At 40.4% G+C, this 27,764-nt stretch overlaps 1 long non-coding RNA gene across 1 annotated transcript; it reads right to left on the bottom strand.

The window, feature by feature from the left end:
- Positions 1-163: 163 nt before the first annotated feature.
- On the bottom strand, positions 164-27,726 carry LOC128143158 (uncharacterized). Its single transcript, XR_008235655.1, has 3 exons — positions 27,374-27,726; positions 1,343-1,551; positions 164-374 (listed from the first exon to the last, which is right to left on the bottom strand). It is a non-coding gene; the product is annotated as an uncharacterized LOC128143158 (long non-coding RNA).
- Between the last annotated feature and the right edge of the window lie 38 nt (positions 27,727-27,764).

Below are 27,764 nucleotides of genomic sequence, written 5' to 3'. Positions count from 1 at the left end.
GGTATTTTTAAATCCAGTCTTGCAAACGCGTATTCTGTGGAGCCCATTGTTTTAGCCACAACTTCTTGCTGCTGTGCATGAGAGACACAGTTATTCCATTTAACTTTATTATCAAGCACTCTCATTTAACATCAGGTCAGCGTGGTGCTGATCTTTTGCTAAGGAGCTTTGTGCCAGGAAGGAGTTTCTCATGAGTAGTTACTGTGAGAATAACTTTGCATACAAAGTGTCACCGGCTGGAGCTGTGTAATCAGCAACCTGAACATATGCTGCCCCTCACCTAAGGAAAGTACTTCACTTTTTCTTTGAAAGTGGGAGGAGAGAAAATTGGCTCCGTCTGAAGGTAAAAGGTCCCAGAGATGCTTGATACAGACCTGAAATGGCAAGATATAATTTTCTGTAACCAAATACCCTGAATAAAGATCAAAATCAGGAATCAGGATCCTAAACTGAGTGTTTGTTACATGGGAAAAGGTGCCCCCTGTGCCTACTAGCTGGGATATATGGTCTGTGACACCCCCCCCCCCCCCCCCCCCCCCCCCGCTCCTGTAAATCATCTGGCTGTGGTCTTGCTCTTGCTCGTAAGGAAACAGGCTCTAGGATTTGGGCTGTCTTCTGCCTCTAAAGGCTTAGACCTTCACCATCCCGGTGCCCCTGACTCTTCTGGAGGGAGGGGTCTTATGTTGCCCTCTGTGCAACATCCTCATGGCACTTGCTGAGGCCCTGAGTACAGCATGGGACTCTTCCACAATGTAATAAGGACCACTGTATGTTACAAGAAAGCCTGGCCAAAGAGCACATTTTTTTTCCATCCAGTTAGCTAATCACTTCTAAGAAATAGTGTACTTTTCTGACATTTAAAATTGTGGGTCATGTACAAGCACTGTGCACCCAGCAGCTTTTGGAATAGGTAGCGGCACATACTGGAAATATGTACACATGGGTCATGTCTATGACTCAGGAAACTAGCATTTAAATACCTCATTTATTTCACTATCTCATTTCTTTGAAAAATCCATAGATGCTTTGATACAGCAGGGAGAAATGCTTCTGAACAGGCAATAATTCTTGAGGCTACATATTGGTTTAAAAAAAAAAAAAATTTCAAGCACATAATGGGAAATTTCTCAAATGAAAACATTAGGGAATATAGACAGAATTATTTCCAATAGGGATTAGTTAACCAAAACATCCTTAAAGGAACACGGCAGTGGGCTGCACATTGTAATTAATTATTTTTTTTCTTAAATGAAAAGGGGGGAAAAAAAGTCCTTTCACTTGGTCAAAACCAATAGGCAAATGATTTTTCTCCCTAACAGTTTTGGAAGAGGGTTTGACTTACTGTGAGTACGATGGACATCAGCCTGGAAGCTTTTATGCAGTTTGTGAAACGGGCCTTAGCTGTAGAAGGTCAATTCCATGTCCCAGATTCTCCTGAGCTTAATGTTTGACACAAGCCCATCTGTACCAGGATTTGCTTCAAGGCATGCTGATGTGAATGGCATGATTGCAATTTTTTAAAGAGACAGAATTCAAAAATAACCTGAAGGCCTAAAAAAAGTGAAAGCACTATTTGAATAAAAATCCCTCAAAAATAATTGTTCATAGTAAATTACCTGGTTAATATTCAGACTTACGTTGTGTGGGCGTTTTTTCCCTATGTGATGTAGTATTTTAATGTTCCTCAGAAAAATATAAAAATAGAAAGACCTGCTTTGACTTTCTACTGTAACTCCAGCGTCATTGGAGAACACATTTTTCCTTCAGATGATGGCACCAGGATATGGCCTGTCTCTACACTTGTTTCTGCATTTGCATTTTTAAAGCTTTGAAGGCAGTCTTCTGATGCTGACAAACACCACCAGAAAGAGAGGATAAATTAGGACTTCTAATGGCATATTATAAAGTGCTGAAAATAAATCTGAGTTGAAAATACAACATAGACTGTTGGAAAAGGAGGAAACATCTGACCATAAAATTAATATGGAAGAGAGAAGCTGAGCAAAAGCCAAACTCATAGGCCTTCTGTGATGAAAACCATGCTTCCAAACCAAGTCGAGACAATAAGGATGTCAGGGACATGGGAAGGCCTTTGACAAACTGGAACTATTCTTAAACTTCCCTGACTTTTCCTGTTTTGTTTAGACTGTCAACAGGTAGAAGCTTCTTTTTAAACCTCTGCAAAAGAAATACACCAAATATCCATGGTAATTTTCTAATTTCAATATTTTGTATTATACAGCAGGACTGAATGCTGGGAAAGTTGCTAGGAGCCAACATGGACACCCGAGATTCATATTTAAAAAAAAAAAAAAAAATCATATTTCTTTGGAATTAGTCATAGCAGCTGGCAGAAGATCTGTTAGAGATCTGTACAGATCTGTTAGAGATCATTTCTCTGTAACAGGAGACTCAGATGAGCCTCCACAGGCTCAGATGAAGGATGGACTAGCTTTATATTCCTGTGTAGATGCATGGTCCCCTTTAGTATCCAGCTGTAGGAATCTGGATCTTCTTCCAAGTCTGTAGGGGAAGGGAAATTCCACAGAGCTGCAAACTGTGTTGAAGGAGCGATGGAGGGCTGCGAGACTATGTAATCAATTTTCTTGTGTTCGCGGTGTTGCTGCTGGGTTGTTTGAGTCAAACTTAAGCTAGTTAATGGCTCTGTTTGTTTATACATGTAGTTTTAAGATTGTCAACACTGCCTAGAGTGTGAGATGAGTGTTCTTTTGTTATAAAATGTTATGAATTCAAATAAATTTCACATAGCTTTGTCTTTGCCCTCTTGTTACAAGTAAAGAGAATTTAAAGGTTATTTATATTTTACTGCTCGGCAAGCTGGATTTGGCCACCCACAATAGATCTGACATACATACAGCGAACCATCACAAATCATGGTTACTTTATCCAACTCCACTGTTATGTGAGGTTTTGCTTGCTTAAGACTATCAAACTTGCATGATGAGTTGAACTTAAGATGCCAGAAATGCCAGGGCCTTCATAGTTGAACATAAATCTAGCGACTAAGTAATGGTTTATGTTCAAGGTAACTAAATATAAAACTGGCATAGCAGGTCATGCAAATTTTACATTTTTACCTGCTAAAGAAGAAATACTTCTGCTAAGAGAAACAGTTCTATTTAGATGAATTGTTGAGTGGTATTCTCTCTTACATCCAAAAAATCAAATGCTGAATACGTTTTGGGGTGGGTGATCCCCCTTGAGATTTTCTAGGAATTAAGGAATGGGTCGTCTGGGTTTTTTTTTTTGTCAATAGTACCAAAAGTAGTTGGAATTTAATTCTGTGGGAAGCTACTGCAGACATTGAAGAGTAAGTTGTACATAAAGGAGGATGTAGCCCCAAAAGCAGTGTAACACATTTGAATCGTGAACTCTGTTGTAGAGCTGAGTAATAAAGCAGTGTGAAGCACAATGCCTTGAAAACTACGTGCCTTAAATCTAAGGGGTTTTGCCTGGAAAAACCACACTTAGTTTCTGGCTGTCTTTGAGAGAGAACTGGCTACTTGTTTGTCAGGCTGGACCAGAAATAGTTTGCATTGATGACTTGCAGTACATGGTGTTGATGTGCTGTAGCGTTGTCAGTAGAATTGTTCTACTTCCAGCAACTATAGTGTCAGGCCTGCAGTTCTTATTTTACTTTATTTTAAGAGTGTTTTAATCACAGGCATGAATCTCCCTCTCTCCAGAGCACAGATGTCTAATGTTTATTCAAAGAATTATGACAAAGGAAGAGTGAGATGATTTTTGTTCTTGAGAAAAGAAGCTATTAAACTATTTCAGTCTGTTTAATCAATAATAGTTTTATTTTCTGTAACTACAGAAATCATAATGAGGAAATGAGTATTTATCCTAGAATGTATTTAATATTAAATCTTATTGCTGTAGTTTGATTCTACCAAGGCAGGCCTTCCAAAGGACAAACCTTAATTATTTTCCTGTCATTTTATTTCAGACAAGCACTATACCATTTCTCATAAACTTTTTCCCCCAAAGATCATTTCTAATAAAATCTAATTTTGATTTCATACACTGTAGAGTGACTTGTATGTAAACAGTATCTTTCATTGAAGTCTTCAAAGCCTGTTTATTGATAGAGCAAAGACATGAGTTTCATTATACCCCTCTGTGGTTGGAGGATATTACTAGGTCATTTCTATAGCTGGGGGAGTTGGCAAATGTCGCAAAAACGGTAAAGCGTTGAGATGGTCACTGCTTAGTCGTCTGGCTGTCTAGCAGAATGTGTAGTCCAGAATTAGGTGTGAAGGCTTCCCACAAATCAGAAGTAGGTGTTTTAGCTTCCTACAAAAAATAAGAATTCGAACAGTAGAACACTAGTTATTTATTAAAAGAAACTAGATAGGGGTCGTTATGTTATGTCACTAGATATTTGGGAAGGTTAGGTGCTTTTTTTCCCCACTTGTAGGTGTTTTGGTTTGGGTTTTGGGTTTTTTTTTTTAGTTTTGGGCACTCTGGTGGATTTGGATAGCTTTCTTTGAAAGAATGAAGATAAATTGGTTCTACATGAGGGCTAGAGAAGTGAATTTCTCCTTTTTATCTTGAATTAGACCTGAGAAAAATAATTGAACTCCTGCCTTGTGTGAGTGGTTCTCTTAGACTTCTGATGTTACTATTTTGGGTTAAATATTTAGTGAAACTACAGCACAATGCTCCTACGTACCAGGTAAGTTCTCTAAACACTAGGTAAAAGTCATGTTCACTGTCTCCTTCAGGTCAGCAAATAACAACTAAATTGTGCTAAGGAGAAGAGTTTAAACAGAAGGTAATGTATTCTCCCTATGTGCATGGGGCAGGAGGGATAACATGAACTTCTGACTCTTCCTCAAAACTATCTGGAGCAGAGCTCGCTCTGTTTTGTGTGCTCTGCAAAGACCAGAAAGATCCTGGAATATGAATAGAAGAAAACCTATTTTATAGATACTGATGTGTCTTGGACATGTGATGGGTACAGAGCAGGCAGCTGAAGTGCTTTTGGAAGAACACAGCAGCTCTGATGTTGGAGAACTTGGTTTTTACAGGATTAGGCAACAGCTGAGGAAAGTTTCTGGAGAGATGTATATTGGAGTAGTTACCTTTTTGGGGGACAAACACAGTCAAACGGTGACTTTCCAAAGGTTCATTTTGCAAATTAATAATAGCTAATAGCAATGTCAGAAAGAGGAGCCAGGATAACTGTGTGCCCTTCTGTAACTACTGACACCTTTTAAAGATGATACCGCACTGAGAAATGGAGCCTTTCCTTGCAGTGCTTTAAGACCTGCCTCATCAAAATACACAAACAAGTGTTTAATCTGAGGTGTTGGCAGTGAATCTCTCTATCGCTTTTCACAATTGCTATCGTGATGGATTTGAGCCCGCAAAACCAGACTCCCGCTGAGCCCTTCTTTGTGTCACAAGATGGCAGTGCAGAGTAGTTTTGCAAATACAGCCCTTTGTAATGGTTGAAGGGCAAATTTTTCCTGGAGAAGTTTGTGATTTCTCGGTGACTCTTCAGATGTTAGGTTTTCCTCAGAATCAGCCCTGAGAACTGGAAAACTTGAAAACTTCCTACAGTTACAGCATGAAGTTACATTTTCTTGAAATTATTCTTATGCAAGTCTATTTTTAAAAAATCGCAATGGGCAGTATTTTACAAGTATGTTGAAGACAAGAAAAAGACCCAGCAGAAATTCAGCAGTAATGGCAGTGGAAAAATCTAGCCAATATCACCAGAGTAAGTAATAAGTCCCTATATTGATTTACTCGATTAGAGTTGTCAACTGAATGCATCTTTATTTATTCATTTCTGTGGGGCTGATATATCATCTTGAACCGGTATTAAAATGCTGGGACTTAACATCAGCGGATTCAGGCAGCTTAAGACCAAGAGGTACAAAGAGAAGTTGGAGAAACTGTTGTAGCTGAATTGCCCGAAGGGAGTGGAGACCAGATCATCTCTAGAAGATGAGGAACTAGAATTGCTGCAACAAAGCGTGTAACAGAAATAGCAGATTTTACTTGCAAAATTTTTGGTGGGCTCCAGTATAAAAAGTTACTGAAACACTGTTAGGCAAGTCCCTACTCTTCCTCAGGGGAAGGAGGGACTGACAGAGAAGGCTTTTCTCTTTGCTACAGACCTTGCTCTGTCAAAACCACTCAAAACAACAGGACCGAAGAATTAATTCAAACCCACTAAGATTAAGGTTGGTGGCTATAGTTAGGGACCACTATGTGAGACCTTTAATGCTAGGCAATCTCCCTGGCTGATTAGGCTAAGCTCAAAGGTGACATCCTCTAACAGCATACTCATGTTCAAATTTTTGGCTCCCCTCTCTGTATGCTGCAGTTGGCAATGCAAATGATCCACAGGGAAGAAACGAGTGTTTGGGGGGGGCTGCAGGAACAAGCTCCCCTAGCTGCTGCCTCTCTGCTGGCAGGTCCTACCACTTGCTTTCTCTCCCCACTCTGCCTCCTCTCCTCTCTCCCTCCGTTGTGGCATGGGAGATGCATGGCAGAATTTGCTCGTAATCTGGAGAAATATATTTGTAGATGATTCTGCCTATTTGCTAATTTGTGACATTTACAATGTTGAAGAGCAGCGCTCTTGGGCACATATTGACATTTAATTAGTGAAATTATGGTGCGTTGGCTAGATCTAAATATCAATTTATTAAGGTAATATGTGGGTAATTTTTCATGTAATGTATGTTCCATACTAGACTTAAAAATGAAAAAAAAAAAAATTAAAAAACACTCAAAAAATGGGTGAGCTACCATATGGCTAGCTACTGTAGCATAATAGAATAACAAGTATAGTTAATTATGTCAAGCAAGAATGTGTTAGAGAATCCATTTAAATAATCACAGACCACACTGTAATCACCAGTATCTGTTTACAGATACTTTGCATGGATTTCCCGTTCACGCATTCCTCTACTTAGGATCCTGTGTGCAAATCAGCTCTAAGTCAAAAAGCTTTAGAATGGCTCAGCATTAACAAAATAAACCTATTCAAGAGTGTTAAATAAAGCTTGGCAAATGACTGTGGCTATTTGCTATACACCCAGTTGAGCTCATCAGTTCAACATGTGTCCAAGCTCTTTTCACTAAATAAGGTCAAAATTCTGCACTCCATTCGGCGCTGTGTTTAGTGCGTGTCCTGACATCAGCGGAAGCCCTCTGTACGATGCAGCCGTAGACTGTGCAATTGATACTGAGCTGCTTGAGCTGGAGACTTCTACAAAGGGGGAAGTGTCTCGTTTCCCAGAGACAGCCAGTATGTTGGTCTATCTTGTACAATCTAGCCAGGCAACGAGCTACTCAAGCTAGCAGTAGTAAGAGGGACAGGAAAGTGGGAAGCTGTAGCAAAGCACAAGCTGGATGGCATAGGCTAAATGCCTGCTGAACAGCTTTTCTGTGATTGTAAATGAAAGAGCACTTTCTCTCAATGGTGGGTCTATGTAAGCAAAACAAACTTACTTGAGTGCTACTCTCTAGGGGTCAGATCATTTAGAAAATGAGTGATGCTGGTGAGAGTTGAAGACATCAGTGTGTTGAGTACTAGCACGTCATAAAACTAAGCTGAAAATAGATTGTAGGTAGCGACAGATTCCATTAATCCACACCAACAACCTTATCCCTTGTATGCTTTAATTAGTGTTGCAGAGCAACCAAATAATTCCATTCAAGTAAGCACCCAGAAGTCTTGTTGATTATCTGAACTACAGCTGCATCTGCAAAACTGGGCTGGAAATCTCCAGGGGACATGCTTTTCATTAGATTTCTAATATTTCCCTTTACTAGTCAGGCTGGAAAGATGAGAGAATCCTGCCCTTGCTCCTGGTCCCAGCCAGAGCCAAGAAATAAGAGAAGCATGTGAAAATGAAAGGGGTGTGTGGAAGAATAACAAAGTCCCTCTTACCAAACCTTAAAAACATTTAATCTTGGATTTTGTGAAAGAAAAAGGATTGATCCATCCTGAATTTATCTGCTCAGGTTCAGCCGTTCCTAGGACTTTGCTAACATCAACAGGCTCATCACCAGAGAGATGTGCTCATTTCTCGCCAATGACCTTGCTAAATGTTAAACTTTTTATACTCTCTTCGGCAGCAGATGGCTTCTCTTTCTAATTGCAATGTTGTCAACTGCATCAGTAAACATAATACAGATTATAAACAGATACTTGGGATTAGGATAGTCTGAGTATATTAATGCTATTTGGAAGGGGTATGGCCAAGTAAACAAATTATCAACATATTTCATAGAGGCCATCCAACCAACAAAGAGATCTGTAACCAAGAGGATGATCTGCATGAAGAGATTTAAACTAATGTATGTACTTTACTTAAAATTAGCTTGGAAACTTCACTTGAAAGAGGGCTTAATGATTTCATTTTCTGACATACAACTAATCCTACATGTCAGAGCTGAGTAAACCAGCTCTGCTTTATGTAAATTGCCAGCTTGATCTGCTACTGCTAATATGTAGACACCCTGAAGGACATTATATCTAAGTTATAATTTTTCTTTCTTTGCATCTGACTGGCTAAAATAATGAATGATGTTAACATTTCCCTTTTTTTTTATTCCATTTTCTCATTTTACATAGCTCACCTGCTGTCCACTTAATTTTCCCGTTGGTTTGGATACTCTACTTGGGCAAGACTGTCTCTTTCTCAGAGAGAAAGGAAAGTCCCTTGATCTCTCTCACTATGATTCAAAGAACAAAGTTGTCATTCCCCTCCCTAAGGCTGTGGGTTGATCACCTTTGGTTTCATCAGGCATAGTGTCCAGCAGCACCTTTGTGTGTAAAAGGCATGCATATACTCCCTCAGTTTTGTTTGACTTGAGAAACCCAGTTAACATGAAAGGGCTGGCATAGAAAACTGAGGGAAGAATGGTAAGAAGAGTTTTCCCTTTTACTTTTTGTAAGGTAAATCTATTCTCCTGACTAAATGAACCTGAGAGCTTATGCAAAGCTTATTTTTAATCAGTGTCAGGTACCAAAGTGAACTAAGAATGGACTGTGTGTGTCAGTCAAATGTACTGGATCTGATGGTGCTAGAAGAAGTAACATTTCCACTCCTAACCTTCCCCTGCACCTCCTCTAGTCAGCACCCAGTTTAAAGAACAAAATTCACCCTGTGATATAAATGTTAGTAATAAATTTGCTCTTGTGGGGTGGTTTTGATCATAACATTTAGTGAAAAGAAAATCAGATGCAAGATATAGAAAACATACTGCTATGCGCATTTACTTTTGGCAAGAAATTTTTATTATGCACGTGGCAAAACAAATTATAATAAATGGCCACCTATGTCTTTATCCTATACTCTTATTAATCTTATGCCTCTGTAGCCACTGTATGCATGCTAGAGATTTGTGAGGAGACTCTGCAGCAACTGAAATCATGAAGATTAACTGGGATATTAGTGCGAAATCAAACTGATGTTGATTAGTAACTGCAGCATCTGGAGTAAGCGTGGAGTTGGACTGGGAGAGAGCAGGAGGTTTGTTTGGTATTCTCCCAGCGTTATAATTGTTGGGATGCATTTTTTAGTCCTATTAAGAGGCAAATGCCTTGATGAGATTTTGTCTTTAGGAAGCTTTGGGCCAGAAAGAGGAGTTTAATCGATTTCTGCCCAATCAAAATCTGGCCATTTGAACCAAGAAATCTAGTTGCACTACACAGGGGATAAATTTTGACTTGCTCTGTAAAGCTTGGCTTGCTGCTTTTAACAACATTTTACAATATTTGGTTCTCTCTCCAGAGTTTCTCAAAATGCTTCTTTCTGGGACGCAATGTGCACATAGCATGCATTAAGGCACTATATTCTATTTTAATCCCTAGATAGCACAACTGCCACATGAATGATACTGTTGATTCTAACTAATGCTAGGCAGAGTGAGTTTCTGAATGTATGAACTGACTTAATGAAACGTTAACCAAGAAAATATGGGGAGGAAACCAGGTGAGGCTGGCAGCATTTTATACTTCATCTCAGGTGGGCTGTCAGAGAAAATAGGTGCCCATCTCCCAACAAGTGTCCCCTTCCAAAGTTTTAGACTCTATATTTTTGGGCTACTCCCAAAATACCCGGCTGTGTCATGCTTGGAGTTAGACCTAAAAGCAGCCCAAACTGGCTCACGTCCTCCTGTAGAAGGAAAGGTGCAGGTACAGCAGGTAAACCAGTCTGCAAGCATCGAGTTCTGCACACTCTGAGCACTACATGTTGCACAGAGCTTCATGTAACAGTAAGAATAACATTTGTGGGTCCTGATTTGTAAGCCAAGAGCTCTGCTTCCCAGAAATACTATGCAATCACTATGGGCATGAAACAAATAAGATTACTTCAGTGGCATGGGTTGGTATACCCACAGCATATACTGTTAGATTTCTTCCTGTAGAAGAAAGTTAGTTCTGAGGTATTTGTGGTCTTTGGAAGGGGAAAAGGGGAATTAGATGTTATATGTTGTGTTGTTTTGTATTGTTTTTGTTTTGAGGCCAAAAGTGGCCATTATAATAATTTAATCAGATCTTCTGCATAAGTCAAGCCAAAGAATCCAGCCACTAATAGCTGCATCAAACTTGTAGCTTCTGGTTGGGTTATATTTTAGAAACGCATCCAGAAAGAATGATAAGTTTTTGGAAATGGTTTACCATCTGGAAGTTGGGAGGACAGTACAGACAGCATGTGTTAGGGGGGAATAGATTAAAGGAATAGATTAAACTACTACTTTTTTTTTTCTTTTTTTTTTTTTAAACTGCCAAGCTTTGAAATATACTTGGATATAGATAGGCAACTCATTGTTTTACAAATAAGCTGAGCGCTGCATTTATAAATTAAACAAGGTTTCTGCGATCCTGGATCTTGGGTGGTCTGCCTTTCAGGGGGGATGTGCCTATGTGATATTCTGATATCTGATGGGGAATGAACACATGCTATAAGCCATAGCAGAAATGCTGTTTCCTCTACCCAGGTTCTTATCTACCTAGCTTCTTATCTATCTACCTATCTATCTATCTGTTTCTATTAATACTTAAAGATATGAAGCATATGTACCTCCTACCTGCTAGGCTCTCTCTCCAAAATGAGTACATACCTTAAACTTTCGAGGGCGAGAAGTACTAAAGGCATACGTATTTGCATGCAACTGCTCCTGCACGCTCTCTCTCGCACACAGCGTGATAAACAGTAGCTAGTGGAGTAACAAATGCTATAGACTTGGTAGGATTAGCTCCAAGTATTCAGTGATCACCAGAAACTAGGTAAAAACTCAGGATTTATTTTTATTTTAATTTAGAAGAATACATTTTTCTAGCTAGTTTTTGAGCTTAAATAGGTGACATATGTTCCCCTTTGTTCCAGAAAAACAAATGTTAAATTACTCTTGGTTAAAAATGAAAAAAAAATTAAAAGCTGAGATCCTCCTAACCTAAACTGCTGTAGCAGTTTTTTAAGGAAAACATGAAAATAATGCATGAGCTGGCAACAGTCCAGTTTAGGACAGAAAGTGAGAAAGCATTTAGTGTCCCACATGTTACAGATAGTTGTCTCAAAATCATCTATTTTCACCTTCAGAAAAAGATGAGAGCTTTCACGTATTCAGAGGAAAGAGACATCAAAGAGCATTAGTATCACAGTTCAGGTAAATCAGCGTATTCGTTCTCTTGTTCAGAGATTCTGCTTGTAAACAGCTCACAGAAGCAGTTTGCTACACCTTTCCAGCAGATGAATACCTTTCTTATTTAATGGATTCTAGGTTGATTGAAGTTGAACAACCCTGAATTACCAAGGGTGCTTTAATTTCTGATGACCTTCAAGGAACGCCACATAGCAGGAACATAGTATTTATGTCACCTGTAATAGGTATCTTTTTAATAGTTTGGTCATTCCCCAGAGAGTCAGTGGCATTCTTGCCATTGACTATGTTTGAAGCTTCAGTGAACCCTAATTTTTCTGGCTGCTGAGTTAAAGAAATCACTTGGGGGGAATTGGTAAGCATCTCCCTTATCTGCAAGTGGACAGAACAATACCATTATCACTCAGATAGTGCAAAGCTAGTAGCTCTGAAGTGGCTGCTTTGCAGAAAAAGTCCTTTTCTTCCTCATCTCATATAAGAGTAAAAATAAGTGCATGGACCATAAAATGGAATTATGTACAGGGTTAGTAGTTTGTTCACTTCCAATAAGTTCACTTATTGGAAAGGAAAAATTGGAATGAACTTGCCTTTTTGTTGGTTGTTTTTGTTGTTGTTGTTGTTGGGTTTTGGTTTTAAGTCTCCAGTTAGACATTTTAAGATTTTCTTGTAAAATGACTCAAATATTGTTTCATAACATTTAACTCCTAGTGTGAAATTTTCTTAATCCAGCAGGATGGCTGCTGTAGCTGTGCTCCCTTCCCCTGCTATGGTGAAGGGGTTAAAGTCCTAGTGCCAATTCTCTTATTTGCAACAGTGGTCAAATTGCAGCTTGTCACTTGAAGGCATTCTGCAAAATTGATTATTTTGTTAATATCCTCAGCCCACATGATGTAAATGCCCTGGACAGTATAATATATTGATTCATTATTCTGCTGAGAGGCAGCTACTGTCTCCCAGAAATTTTTGTTACTGCAACCTGGATCTATATTGAAGGAAACTTTTATGGACATTATTTACACTATTGCTAGCACAGGAATGGTCAGTGAAATACAGGCAAGCAACCTATTTTCAGCGCTCTCTGCCTAAGCATCAGCATGAGAGTCCTAGGATATGGGTATGTGTATACTGTTAAATAAAAGATAGAGAGAGGGTTCTTGCCCTGACCCTCTGATTCCCAGTGCTCCTTGATTACTCACTCTCTTGCTGGCTCCGGTTTGGACTGTTCCAGTTAGCTGTTGCAAACAACTGTGTGATTCAGTGGGTTCATCCTGCACAGGGTGGGTGGAAGTCAGAAAGTGCCTCTTTGCCTTGGGTCAATCCCTGGTCGTGCTCTATTTAGCAATTTATTTATAGTCAGTGTCCCAAGACCCAATTGACTCTGGGTTCTCCAAAATTGACTCTAGGTAAGTATGAAGATGGAGTTAAATTCTCTGCTGACTGTTACAGCTTACCTAAAGAAACTAGCATACAAACCAATAAAAACACAGTTCTGTCTGCATTAAAGTAAGACTGCCTGTAAACATGCTGGTTGGTGACACCTCCTGTAAAATGATGAACTAATTAATCTTGTGGCATCCATACGAAAAATGTGTCCTGAATTAAGAAACTCACCTAACCCAATTACTTTTTTGCTTTTTGACTAAGGACTTAAATAACTAGTTATGATACCCAAATTCAGTTTACAAATGGCCAGAGTTGTAGAACAGTGCTAAATTTAAATTCTAACCCTATTTCTCAGGGTGTTTTTTAAATAGCTTTTCAGTGAAGGAAACTATAATGAAGCTGTAAAACTTTGTATTTTGTGAGCTTAGTATATTGCCGATAATCCTAAGGTCGCATTAACCCATAATCTTTCAACATTCAAATGCTATTTTCTTTAAATAGGTTTATAGGAAAGTAAGTACCTGGCAGTCACAAAGAAATTTGCTTTGAAGTGGGTTTTTTGCTGATCCGCTTCACAGCAAGGTACATCCTTTCTTCTCAACTTTATTGTTGTCACCATGTTAACTTATGCAAAGCAAATATAGAGTGTACGCAGCAGCTAAGTTTCATTAGCATGTCAGGCAATGTAATATGCTTATATTTTTGGCATAAAACATTTTTTCAGGTTGAAAAGCAAGTTTGGGCAGGTTCAGATGCTAGCCAGACTGTGGATCATGAGCCTTGGATGCTAGACAAACTGTGGACTGTGAGCTATGGCTAAGGGCCAACCTGCAGTAGATGGTCACTGTGGTGGAGGTCCAGACACTGAGGTTGGGAATGTGGGCAGTGATATTTTGATCCAGCGAACAGGATCTTCTCACTCACTGCCTAATGCAGTCCCTCATGGAGCGAGGTGTTTTGGAAGCTCCTTCCTTGGGATATGGAGGATTCCACAAGCTCCTTGTGCTTGTGCACTGGATGTTGGTATGCTCCACTCTAGTATCCTCCATGCAGCCTGGTTTGTGCATCCTAACCAGTAAACTGAAGCACAGTCCTGCATGCCTTCTCCCTGCAGGTTTTATGTGGAAGTCGGAAGGCTTTGCTTGTTGTGAGTTTGCTGGCTTGGAACATCAGAAAACAAAAAGCAGTTTATGAATACCACGCAAATTATGTCATACAAAAGTGACTAGTAACCAGATGATTCACTGCAAATGCATTGGTACTTTTGGTGTTTGTCTATTTTTTTTTTTCCGGCTGAGCTGAGAGAGGGTTTATTGTAGGAACCTGAGAATTGCTCACATCCGAGAGATTTTTGGATCATGTCTGCTCTTCCAAGTATGTGGCTTAGCAGTGGAACAGGACATGAGGCATTCCACCTCCTGAGAGCAGTTCACGTTTCTGTTACTGTGCTCTTGTAGTTGTGGAACAGTCATTTGACATGTCATCTTTCCCTATGATTACAGTGACAATGATCATTACTGGCTACAGATTCACTGGGGAGTAGGAGGGAAGGATAAAAAGGGGTTAAATTTTCTGTTTAACATTCCTCTGCCATACTGTTAGCAACATACACAATTCCAGCTAGAGATCTGCTTTCTCCTGCTCCTCACCCCAGAGAAGATGGGGTTATGCATAGGATTTTGGTTTCTCACCCCATTGGCAACCTCCCTCTGTAGCATCACCTCTCCCCTACTCATATGCTGTTCTGGAAATCTCTAGTGCCAGACGAGGGAGCAGCAATCTCATCTCATATCATAGCTGCAGTTTCCTGCCCTCACTTTCCTGTGGTCAGTGCCACTTCAGGGGGTGGCATGTCACTTGATCATTTGACATGAGAGGAAAGTTTTTGGAAATCTGAGATTTCTGGAGAAAGGCAGAGCAGCCTTGGGGAAGGAAAATGAGGTTAAGGTCCCTCTAGTGCTGTGGGTGCTGATGACGTTATGTCAAGAGGCCCTGTGGTATGACCTCTACGTCCAGTATGAGCCATTCCAATGGATGAATCTCTTCTACCTTACAGTGAACATTGAACATCACTGTCATGGGTGACAGAGAGTTAATGACAGCCCATAGTGGAGTTTTACTGGGCTTTATTTAAGAACTGTCAAGGTTCTTAAATAAATTTTCAGCTTTTAAAAACTTACCCCCCCCAAAAAACCAACCAACCAACCAAACAATCCCCCCCCCCCCAAAAAAAAACAACCCCCAAAACCCAAACACCAAAACCAACACAAATTTTTACACAAGCTTTTACCCTCCTTGATTTTCTTTCTCACTCACATGGTCCCCCCATCAGTGTTACATTCACTGGGTCTCAACTTCCCTTCCCCATGGGGAGGTTGCTGTTGGTTTGGGAAGGTTGGGCAGAAAGTCATGGTGCTTCATGCTGTGCTGCTGCTTCCAGTTGCCAGTCTTAGGTGCTACTGGCCAACTCCCCTGGGCCTCTCCCAGCATTCGTCTCCACACAGCTCATTGATCTCCTGGATCTTCCACCACTTCTAGGATCTTCCTCCAGCCAGGATCTTCACCTTCTTCTTTCCAGGCCCTCTTCTTCTCTCCAAGACCACTGTTTCTCTATAGGAACTCTTCTTTTTGAAATCCTCTTCTTTCTGAAACCATACATTCCTGATTGTCCCAATCTAAACAGTGTGTGTGAAGAAGCACAATGTGTGGTCAGCCTCCTAACTGGTGGTTCTGTCTCATGTCTCTTTCTCAGTTGAAGGATTTGGGATGTGCCACTTCAGTTTAGTCCAGGTATTTTCACAATCTACAACAGGCTGCCTTTGTTGCAGCTAGCAAATATCAGGCTTCCACTGGAGATTCAAAAGTTCAGTTTTAGACATTCACCCACCCCGCCACCAACACAAACTCAACTACCTGCTGCCTGTTAGTGTTCACAATTTAAGCTATTTTTTTAACCTATGACAGTTACTCACTTAGACTTGTATCCAACCTTACCGCCTTGCAACTGAAGTAATTGTAGGTGCAAAGTTAGTGAAGATGAGCAGGGAGAAGGACGGACAGAGCACAGATTCTTCATTAATGTCATCCAGTTTGGCACATGTGCGCTGCAACAAACCGTGCGATACCAGGCAAGAAACACAGAGACATGCCTTTCCTCCAGATCATGACTGATGTGTCCTAGCTAGCATCTGTACCTTTTAGAGAGATGCTAGTAAATGCAAAGAATCTACTACCCAGAGCCAGTTTTCTTTTCTCACTTTCCACCCTTTGGATTTCTCCTGTTGTCTCCTTGATGATAGAAGCCTCCAATATTAAAAACTGGTTTCCTCTGTCACTTTGGTCTGGCAGCTGCAGCCTGCTTGGTAGTATGTATTGTCAGACTGCCCAGGTGTTTTATTTCTGCCATGGAGAAATATGTGGCACGAGTCAGAATTTGAATTGGCAAATAAATTGATTTCTTCTGTATTCTTAGTGGGGTGGTGGTTGTTTGTTTGGTTTTTTTTATTCTGTTGGTGGAAAATGAGCCAGTTCCAGAAGCTATATTGTTGGTTGCAGGGCTTAGGCTGGGTCCTGGCAGCAGATGCAGTGGAGGAAGCAATGCTTCTGAAGGAAAAGGAGAAACCCACAGAGTGAACCATATATAAAACCTTAGTTACTACTGTTGTAAGCCACTGACGTATTTAGTTGCTGAATCTGAAATTAAATGAGTGGCATATCACATGAAGAACAAAGAAGTCCACCATTATCTCTTAACCATAATGGAAATTTACAGACAAACTATAGGCTTTTACGTGGTCATGTGGTAAAACACAACTTCATTTTTGGATTAGCCTGGGGACAGCTGATGCTAACTTACATGTCACTAAGTTGGCTCAGCAACTATCGCTTTTTCTAAATGCCAATTAAATTTGTTAGGCCAGAGATTGTTCATTTTGCATAGAGGGCTATTTTACAGTTATTCCACCTCTGATTATGTAATTGGTCAGTATTACAAAGACTGGCAATGATCTTTCCATCTCTTACTAACACAACTCCTCCTTTTTCCTCCTCCATCCACAACCCTATTGCTTTGGGTTCTTGCTCTGACCTTTTATATTGCTTCAGTTAGGCAAGCTATGAAAATATATGCCTTATTTCCAGCACTTCTGCATGAAACGCATTAAAAATTCTTTCTGTGACTTCAGTGTCAGTGTGGTAGTAAAGATCCTACAGGGAAATTAATGGAAATGTTCCACTGTGCTCTGGGCAGATGGTATGGGTGTATATAGGAAAAACAAATACCTGTCCCTGGTTAGCACCTGCTGTACCCAAAGGATAATAATTTCTTTGCAAGTAATGGGAAAGAATGACTTTTTTTATTGTCCAGCTTTTTGAATTGCATTTTTCTCCTCATAAACTCCCTTCAGAAAGCATGCAGGTAAATAATTAGAATTGCAGCTTTGTAGTATGTTCCTTGAAGACATTCTTAGAATTAAGATGACACATGGTGATTTGTGGTGATTAGTGTATAGATGAAGCCATAGATGTTCCACTGCCCTTCAAAATGTAGTTCAAAGCAAACTTCGACATTTTCTCAGTTCTGACAAAGTCAGGACCAGCCATTAGAACTGCAGGATGCACTACTCTTAATGCAGGGTAACAGCAATGGCCTGATTCTTAATGGCAATGTGTTTTTGAGAGTTCGTGTTTCTAAAGCATTTTGAATACATGTTCTCCGTAGGTGCTTTAGAAATTAAGAATAGCTGAAATTCAGAGCATTGAGATTCCTCCACCTTGAAAAGGACCAGATTGTGAATGCCCGTATTTCTGACTCTCTGCATTGATTTCAGTGAACTTTGGAACAAACTTTTCCAGATCACACTGACTCGGATGTTAATTCTGTTCAGTAGTTTCACACATCCTAGTCTACCTAGAGATGGCTCCTTCTGTGGCAAACCATATGTACGGGTGACTGACTTAGAAAATAATCAGAGATTCCCTGATGCTAGCTCAGTATGTTACAGTGCTCTTGACTTGGTGCCACAGAGGTGGTCAAACTGCAAATTTCTTAACTAGTTTTGAAGTCAGAGAACTTTTGGATTGGGAGCTTTATTCCAGAGGTGCACTTACTGCCAGATGTTTTGATCCTCATCCCTTTCTTATCTGGAGGAGCTGTGGGGGGGAGCTTACCTTGAGGGCCTCAGTGACAATACAATAGATGCGCTCTTTCTTATATTTCTGACTGTGCAGCCTGTTTTGGATAGACTGAAACAGTAGTCTTGGCTTTATTGTACATTTAATTTAATTAAAGGAAATAAGCCAAACATCTGGTTTGAAATTCTAAGGAAGAATGATAGATCTCAGCCTTGTTTTAAAAATGGTAGCAATATCTCTCATCCAAAGAACAATTGTCTAGTAGTTACGCTGATAGTATTGAAAATTGTGGCAAGTCTCAGAATAAACTCTTGGAAGCCCATGAACGCACTTGTTTTTCTGCACAAGATCCAGTATTTTAGCTTTTCAGCCTGGCATCATTAATAACTACTTTTGAGTGTGACAAGGCTGGCATTATATATCATGCAGAAAACACTGGAGAAAGTCAAACGATGTGGCAGGTTTGGCTATAGTGGGTCTAGCAATGTGAGTAAATGGAAATCAGAATTAAATGCTAATAAATGGATTAGCACAAGGTTTTTGTTTTAGTATGTTCTACATTGATTGAAAATTTGGGTAAGTGATCAGCATAAAACCCTCGGTGAAGTACTGAGCCTCTGCTGCAACAGCAGCTGTTGTATTTGAATGGATTCCCAGGATCCACACCAGGCAGCCTATTCATTGTCCAGTTTACATGGGTTATGTCCTGATAGAAGCAAATTTTATGGGATTCAAACCACATTTCCAAGCATATCTTGGACTGAATAGATGCTTGTTGTGTGGGGAAACTAGTGCTTCATCAACGATGCTGTAAAGCTGCTCTGGACATTTCTTACTCTCATTTCAGAGCTCTTGCTGCTAAGTGGCAACAAGCAGCAGCAAAGAGAGCTTGAAAGTGTTTTAATCCCCTGAATACTTTATTGATTCTGGAGCGACAGAAGCCACCAACCACCACACTCTGTCATGGCTTTTCAGTTCATCCTTGGTTTTTGCACAAATGTTCAGATTAGAGAGGATGCTCCTTATGCTCCATTGCACTTACTAACAAGAAGCTGTGGACACAACATCTAAGGACACTTGGGTGTGGAGTTTTAACTCAAACTTGATATGAAACAACTTCTAAACTCCCACACACAATCTTTTTCTGAAACTGCTGCTACTGTGAGCCAGGAGTAAAGATAGCTTATTATTTAGGATGCTATCAGGCCTGTCAGTTTACAGGTTTATCAACTTCTGTTGACTATATGCCTGAATGCTACTGCATAAGAAAAAAGTTTACTCAAACAGCTCCTATTTAATTTTGCTTGGATGATTTCTGCCATTGATAGTATCACAGAGCTGCTTCAGTTGAGGAGGGTGACATAGGATTCCTGTTGCAAGTTTTATGGAAATCAGGCTTTGGAGACATTTCCCCTGGTGAGGTAAACATACCATTATACTGCTTTTGCAAAAACAAGCTTTGGTCTAACAGACCACTTTCTGTCCACCGGAGAAAGAGAGTCTTGGAGCTGCAGCTCCAGAGGAAGCGATAAACTGGGAAAGCAAGTTGGTCAGCAAAATAAACTGCCGTCTTGCACAGTGCTTTGATACCTGGGGAGAGGTCAGGGTGTGGGGAGGACAGGAGGCAGGAAGAGGGTGGGAGGGAGAAGAAAGCCAGAGGGTGAGGGGTGTAAAGGGGAAGGCAGCATCTTGAAGAAGTACAGGCTGAGGCATGATCTTGCTGAAACTGGTAGCTCTGTGTACAAAGGACACTATGTGTCTGGTTAGATCTCCTGTTGAGTGGAGAGGTCTATCTTCACCTGGGCAGTTTCTGAGCAATGAAAGCCTGGCACCAGTAATAAGATAATGAAGCACTTGCTCCACCTGTGCTTGACAACCAGGTTAGCATATGATCATTTCTTTGTGAAAGTGCTGCTTGATCAGATAGCAATGAATTATGACCAATAATATAGATTTATTAGTCTTTCTGTCTTTGCCAGGACTGGGTTATTTGTTCCTGCTGCCAGATCTGCAGATACCTTCCCAACAGCTGAATGCCACCAGTAACTTTGTTCAGATCCCCAGCCATTTTGTAGAAGAAATGTAGTTTACTTTAAGTTTGCAGTGCTGTCATTTTAAATGAGCATGTAGCTTAAAAACACACTCAATGATTTTCCAGTCATGCCAGCTGTAAACACCAGACTAGTAGTGGGTCGATTTAGTGTTCTTGGTACCAGTGCCCAGCTCCAGTTTTTGAAATCAAGAGTTATATAAAGAAAGAAAAAATTATTTTAGAAGGCATGGGAAGATGTAACATTTCAGGACTGATTAAATTGAAAATATACTGCAAAAGCTGAAGGAGTGGGAGATGGGAAAGTTTCTAAACAAAAGAGAATATAGGAAATATAGAAGTTCCCATACTTCAAGCATTCCATATGCATTGTTCCTCCCTTATTAATTTGCTTTTAACAGTCTCTTGTTATGGGTTTAGTCTTAATCTTTGGATTTCCTTTTGAGACCCTATTCCCAGTTTGAACTGTTTCAAATCTGTACTCAAATCAAAGACGAGCACAAAATGTACTTTGGTTTGTATACAAGTGTTCTCCTCTTTGGTTAATCATTTCAGTGTGAGGGGAGAGGGGAGCGGCTGGTTTGTTTTATTTTTATGAATGCAGTACCCATGAAAACACAAGATTTAACTACTTAGGACTCTGGTTCCAGTGCAGTGGTGGAAGCACTTGGACTTTAACTCTAGTTATGGCTCATTAAGGGTAAAGGAATTAACATTCCGTTTCATGGGGGGATCTTGCTCTTTCTGTGCCTTGGTTGCTCTTTCCAAGAAAGACATGTTAGTAGTTCCTGTCTCATAGGGAAGCACCAAAGTAATGCATAATGGTTCAGGGTACCCAAGTAGCTGAAGCATGAGAGCGGCAGAAGTACCATGGACTCTAGGCTAGGGTTAAGGCTAAGAGTAGTCAGAGGCTTCTATTTCAGGGCTTTTTGGCTCTGACTCTACTCTGTGTTAGAATATATTGTATGGTGCTGCACCCAGCCTAATCCTTTTCTGGGACAAAAATATCTGTGAAGATGCTACAGACAGTGTCTGGACTGTATGTAATTACATGCTGACTTGGAAAGAAAAGATTGCATTTCTCCTTCCAGGGAGTCCTCAGTTGTAGGAGCAGAGAAGTAAATCTGCTCATGTTCAGGCTGAAATTATAGAGGACTTTTGTTAGAAAAGGAAACCTGTCTTCTCCATGGTGGCTGGGAAAGGGAGTGGGAGCTCTCCATGATCAGGGCTGTTCTTCTCAACCATCTGGCAGAGGTGGTGACTAAGACAAAAATATCTGAGAACAATGAAGAGGAGACTGAGGTGGCCTGAAAGGTGGGCCTTCACATGATGGCATGAAGCAGAGGGAAAAGAAAATTGAGGCTGACTGTCAAGAAACAGATTCCAAACAGAAATTGTGGAAATGCTTCTTGCTTGAGTGATTTAATGATGGAGCATGCTGCTGCCTGTTTTGTGGAGGCAGGAAATTGGTGTCTGTCTATGGAGGTGAGTCAGGGATGGTTGATTTGCTCAACAGTATTTCATTAGGGTGTGCTTAAAAAGAAATAATTGTAGGTTTTATATAGCTTTTATCTCTTCCTTCTAAAGATGTTATTTCAGAAAAGCCCAGAGTCTAGGGTGCATGGGGAATAAAGATGACTTTGAATGTCTATTTCATGTTAAAATTTGTATAGGTGTTCTGAAGGTCATGGAAGCTATATGGTGCCAAAAGCAAGATCTGTAATTGGGCACTTGCCCATCTCTTCACCCCCACATCCCTTAACCTGCCTTACATGAACAGTGGAGCAGATTTGAGGGGAGGAGTGGAGGATTCTGCTTTTTCTGGCCTAGGGTGACTACTGCCTGTGTGCAGAGTCTTTCTCCTGCTGCACAGTGGCTATGGGTTCTCTCTAATCCCTGCTCAGATGGACCCTTTAGCATCACCCAGGGGACGGTGTGAGGTATACTTGCCATACAAGCATAAAACCACAGTGGATTTTCCTTCTTTAGCTTGACTTGAGCTGTTGAGCCATGAGAGAATTGCTGGAGAACATTTGGCTCTGTGTTTTCCTCATAGTGTTTCTTTAACAACTTGAGAATGACCCAGTGTCAGGACACAGAGGGGCGGAAGTTATTCTATATCCTCTGGCCTGCAAGGTTAGTACTGAATTAACAAAGTTTGGCTTTGTGTGTAACTACGTACAGCAATTATGTGCTTCTAGCTCTGCATGATTCCTCCATCTGTTGTAACAGCCACAGGTTATAAATAAATAAATAAATGGCTTAAATTGCTGTGAAATTGTCCTTTGATACAGTTAGAGACACAACATTGGAGAGCTTGTGTAAAATGCTGCCTTTTTTTTTTTTTTTTTTTTCAAACCAGAGTATACTTGACTCCCCAGCAATTCTTTTTTCCAAAACTATTCAAAGATACTGCAAACACAATGGTACTTTAATCTTCGTGAAAATGACCTGTGTGAAAAATCTGCTTGAATTAGACTAGCATTTCTTTTGTTGGGGAGGAGCGGAAAATTTTCCCAATATTCTCTCTCTAACTGTTTAAATGTGTGTGTCTGTGTGTATAAATTCATAATTGTATATATTTATATATTCATACATATGAATGTATAAAAATTATATGTATATAAAACCACTATGTAAAGCACTTGAATGTCACTATTACTCAGCAATGCTCTCTTGTTTCTCTGTATTTCAGTTATTTAGTTCTGCAACATTTTATCCCCCCAGACTGCCTTCTGAATGGGAGTGCATTGGGATCCACTTAGTTGACTTACCTGTAGTTATCTCTTTAGACATTTGTAATTTAATCCCCAAACACTGGAAGAGTGCAATTAAATTGCAGAACTGCAGATCACTACTGGCCAGAAGCCAGACCGCATTTCAGGGGAATTCATCACAGATTAAAAGGTAAAGGCTAGCTGGTCCAATCCACAGTTGGTTGTTAAAACCTCCAAGGAACATCCAGCTGCTGAGGAAAGTGGTGTTGATGGTTTAACGTGTGTCTTTCTACACTTAGAGTTGCTGCAGTTCAATGTGCTAGAGATGCTATTTCTTACTAAATGTTAAACTGAGTTGTTTTTCTGACATCAACAGCTGACTATGTGCTTCCAGCTGAAGCAGTTTTTGGTTAGCTGAAGGCAAGCCCCAGCCAAAGCAAAACAAATAGACATATGTATTTTGTAAGAGGCTGTATCCTACAAAATGGTAAGGTGTTCAGGTTCTTCTTTAATATTAAGGAAGCAGAATGGGGAAAACAAAGCTACAGCAGTTATATAGCTACATCCATGATATCAATCTCTCAGGGTAGTTATTTGCAGCCTGTACTTCAGCCAAACTCCGATCAGATAGTTCCATTGGGTCTCTGTGAATTCTATATGTGCTTTGCACCATCTGAATTCACCACCTAGTCCCTGCTGTTATCCTCATCTACTCTCTAGCATTTATCATGCTTCACTGAAACAGCTTCACAAAAGCAAATGAAGAGATTTGTATGTATGAGAGAGTGTTTTGACAGCAAAAGATTGATGAGCCTGACTTCTTATTTTGTACATGTGTGGCAACCCTTCATTTCACTGGCTTTGTCGCTGTTTCTCATCTCTCCAGAGAACTTTGCTGACTGTCTCATTAGACTGCCTTAGCAGAATTACTTTCTGGGCTCTTCATACTGTAGAAACCATGGAGTAAAATGTGCCTGTTGAAAGTGAGATATAGTAGATCACAGAGGTGCAGCATGAATTGTATATGTGAAAAGGCCTGTCAAGGTAGCTACCCTTTTTGAGGCTGCCAAGAGAAAAAAGCAAGCTGCAGTTCAACCAGTCATCTACATGCCTCATCTCAATTACTAGCCCTCTGCTTTTGGGACCAGACCAGAAAACAGCCTCTACAACTCCCCCTCAATGAGGTGAGTGCTGCCTCAGGTAGTAGAGCGTCAGTGACAGAAGCTTAATCTATTTTCTTCACCGGCTTTTCTTATTCGCACACTGACTAGACATGACCTCAGTTGCCATTTGGAAACTGGTGAGATGACAACTTACTGTGGCCTTTTGCTGTCATTAAATCCTTCCCATTCCTTTCACAAAGTCAATCTGATGCAAAGCAAGTCTGATGCGGACACTTTTCTCATTTCTCTATTTCTGTCTCTGTGGCCAGAGCAAATGTTTCTCCTTCTGATGCCTTCTAAGTACATAAAGTCCAGCTCAGTTTTCAATGCAGAGTTAAACCAGCTCAGTTGTTCAGAGATGTATTGTGTACCTTGATTTGATTTGCTTTATCTTCTGTTTGCATTTTCTTCTTTTAAAAAGCAAGAGGTCATGACAAGCTTAGGTTATGGCTCGCTGCTCAGCTGGAAGCATCTCAGCTTATTTTTTCTGCTGCCTTTACTTAATCTGATTTGTGGAGTTGGTTGCAACTTGAGATAACTGGCTCTTTTTCCCAGCTGTAGAGCAAATTATCTTTGTGGCCCCCATATCCTCATGATTGCTCTTTGAAATGTGCATAGGGGCTCTTATCCATCTCATCATACAGTGACTGGCTCTGTGACATCTCTCGTATTCCTAGAAAAATGGGTGCCTTGTTCTTACTATTAATATGTATTATAATGCAGATTGTCAACCTTCTATGAGCTGGTTAAATCCAACCAAATAACTGTGTTGAACTTGTCCTTAGTGCCTGTGAAAACAACTAATCTGGCATGCCACCATGCTTAGACTGACTATATGTCATCTCACTGAAGCCCTCTAGCTTGCAGAAACTCTCCACTGCCAGGTGTATAGGGAGCTATGTTACAAACAAGAAAACCTACCCGGGGGAAAGGGTTTACAGTCATAAAGCTGGGTCTTAGGAAAGGTAGTAGGAATGGTGACAAAAGGTAAATGGAATTAAATACTAAGCTTTTCTTTTCTCCATATGTAAGTACTCCTGGCAGTAGATTATCCAGTTTCTTTCTCATCCACTGGGGAAGATGTCCCACTGGTAACAGTCCCTTGTGGTGTGTTGCCTCACTCATGCATCCAGTCTTAGTTGTGGTGTGGATCAGTAGGGTGCCATTTATCCCTGACTTGTTTGCAGTTTAGGCTCATTCCCTGTAGATCCTTTTGTGTGGCTTTGCCTGTGAATTCCCCCATCTAAGTCCTTACTGCTGAAGTTGTATGTCTATTTAGAAAGGAGTGCAAGCTTCATGAAGAGTGACAGCGGGCTCTGAAACTGTGTTTCTCTTGGTAGGGTGGTAAGGGGATCAAAATTCACATCAAAATTCACATTAGCATTGCTAATGTCTGTTAAAGAACTCTTGGAGTTAGTTATGTGTTCTTGCGCTGTGGACCTCAGACATGTACCTCTATTCAGCATTGCCTCTGGGCTACCACACATGGACTTCCTCACTTGGCTAGAGGGGGTTTTGGACTACAAAAAGGCTAATTTGTGGCTCAGATTTTGTCCTCAAGCTTCTATCCCCCAGCTTTAACATGGTAACATTTAAGTGTTTAAGGCACCCTTGCAGGACCTTACTCGGTTTACTTTTAAATCCGTTATTTCTTTTGCATCTTGCCAATTTTTTTCTTCTGTGATGCAATTCCCTCATCCCATTTCCTGCCCAGCTTAACTTTCACACAGTCTGTGTTCTTTGGTACTGAGTGCTTTGAGTGTAGAGGCCTGTGGTTCACTAAGTAAGATGTTGAAAATTTTTCTAGCTTGTTACAGGACCATCTGCTGTATAGATGCCATATATCACCATTTTGGATACTAATAAAAATATGATCTTCACTTCCATCTTGGAAGATAACCACCTACCTTATTGCTAGCAGGAGGTGTGTGAGCCTCCTGTAATGTGCAGCACTCTGGGGTTTGCCCATGTCCAGACCGACAAATGGATGTCACTGGGCTTTGGACCAGTTTGTAACAGAGGGAACTATCTGCTGGGCACCCCAGAGTTTGCCAACATTGGTAAGAGGAGCGTTTGGTCTGTAGGGTTTTGATGGTTGGCCACCTGCCCGATGGGAACGCTGTGTCACTAGGTGTTAGTGCTGCTCAGACGTACCGACTGGTGGGGACAGCTATTGGCAGGGGGTTCCCAGAAGAAAAGTGGCAATTTTAAATTCATGAACACTTTTCAGCTGTAAACTGATCTGACAAAGTCAAGTAATGTAATCTTGTCTTCTCATTTGTTTGACTGTGGAAATGAGTCCATGTAAAAACCACTTAAAGGTGTGCTTGGGGGTCCATAAAATTTGTGTCTTACACGTTTTTCAAACTAAGTGTACTCTTTTTAATACACTAGCAATATACTGTGCCTCAGAAAGATGTGGATAGTTTTTCGCTTTACATTTTGAAAACCCTATGAAATTTGGAAGAGATATTCTGAACCTTCAAAATGCATAACTAGTCAAATCTAGGTGGATATATCTGTAAGTTTGTTTTCTCAGGTAACACAATTTAAGAAACAAATTATACAGAATATTATTGTGTCCCTCAATCTTATTTTATGACTTGTTCTAAGTTATTAATATATCCAGGAGCTACACTGGCAAATATTCAGATATTTGTTCAGGGAATCTAAATGAACTATCTAAAATGCAGGGTGATCTTTCCTCTCTTTCCATTTTCTCCAATAGGCTATTTCACATATTTCAGATTACATAAAATGGGAAAATCCTCTTCTTTCGGGTTGCTTTGTTGACTAGTTTGGGTGCATACCAGAGATAGATTGTTCCAATGTATTCTTTGCTGTGAAGCAGCTCTGAAAGCAGTCAGCAAAAGGACATGTGGGAATGCGCATGGGTTTTTCTGCATTTTTTAAAAATTAATCTTGTGGAGGAAAAGACCGCTCTACTTTGTTTAACATTTTTTGGCAAAAAACAAAGGCACCTTAAGGCCTGAGACTGTTTATCAAGACGCGCCAGTTTTCTTTTCCCCTTTCTAGGCACTGCCAAGAACACTTGACTGTTCCCTTCTACACCCCCTCTGGATCCAGTCCATCCATGCAGTGCTCCATTGTCTCTTTTTACTAATAATATATACAGTGAAACTTGTTTTCTTAATCTACTCTGATATCCTATTCTCTGAAGGTAGCAAGATTTGAATTTATATGGTCTGCTGAGCTCCACTGCATTGCCTTCCTCTGCAAAGGTTGCAAGCAGGCTGTTTACCCACCTTCTTCCTCCCTGTGGTTCATCCTCCCTTCTCGTTCCAGCAGTTGTTTCCCAGAAGGGAGCTCCATGACCCAAAGACAGTAGGGGAGTGCTCTGGAGCAGCCAGCAATGCCACTGCAACTGAGGTCCCAAAGGGAAAGACATAGCCATTTTAGGTCGTTCCCACAATCCAGCAAAAAAGCTTTTTCTTGACCAATCGTTTTCTTCAGGGCTTGCCTTTTCTGCTCTCTTTCTAAAGCCTTTTTCTTAAAATCGGGAACTGACCTGTTGACCCTAGTCCCGCCATCATGATCGTTTTATCTTTCTGAGCTATTTTGTGCTACTTCAGTGGTGCAAAATAATCCTCAGAGTTGCTCAAACAGCTACTGGAGAAAGGGGTTGGTTAAGTTAGG

Source organism: Harpia harpyja, chromosome 6 (genome assembly GCF_026419915.1).
Source record: "Harpia harpyja isolate bHarHar1 chromosome 6, bHarHar1 primary haplotype, whole genome shotgun sequence".
In the NCBI taxonomy this organism is placed as follows: domain Eukaryota; kingdom Metazoa; phylum Chordata; class Aves; order Accipitriformes; family Accipitridae; genus Harpia; species Harpia harpyja.
Note: the sequence above shows the minus strand (reverse complement) of the source record. Positions and strands in the feature narration are given on the sequence as shown.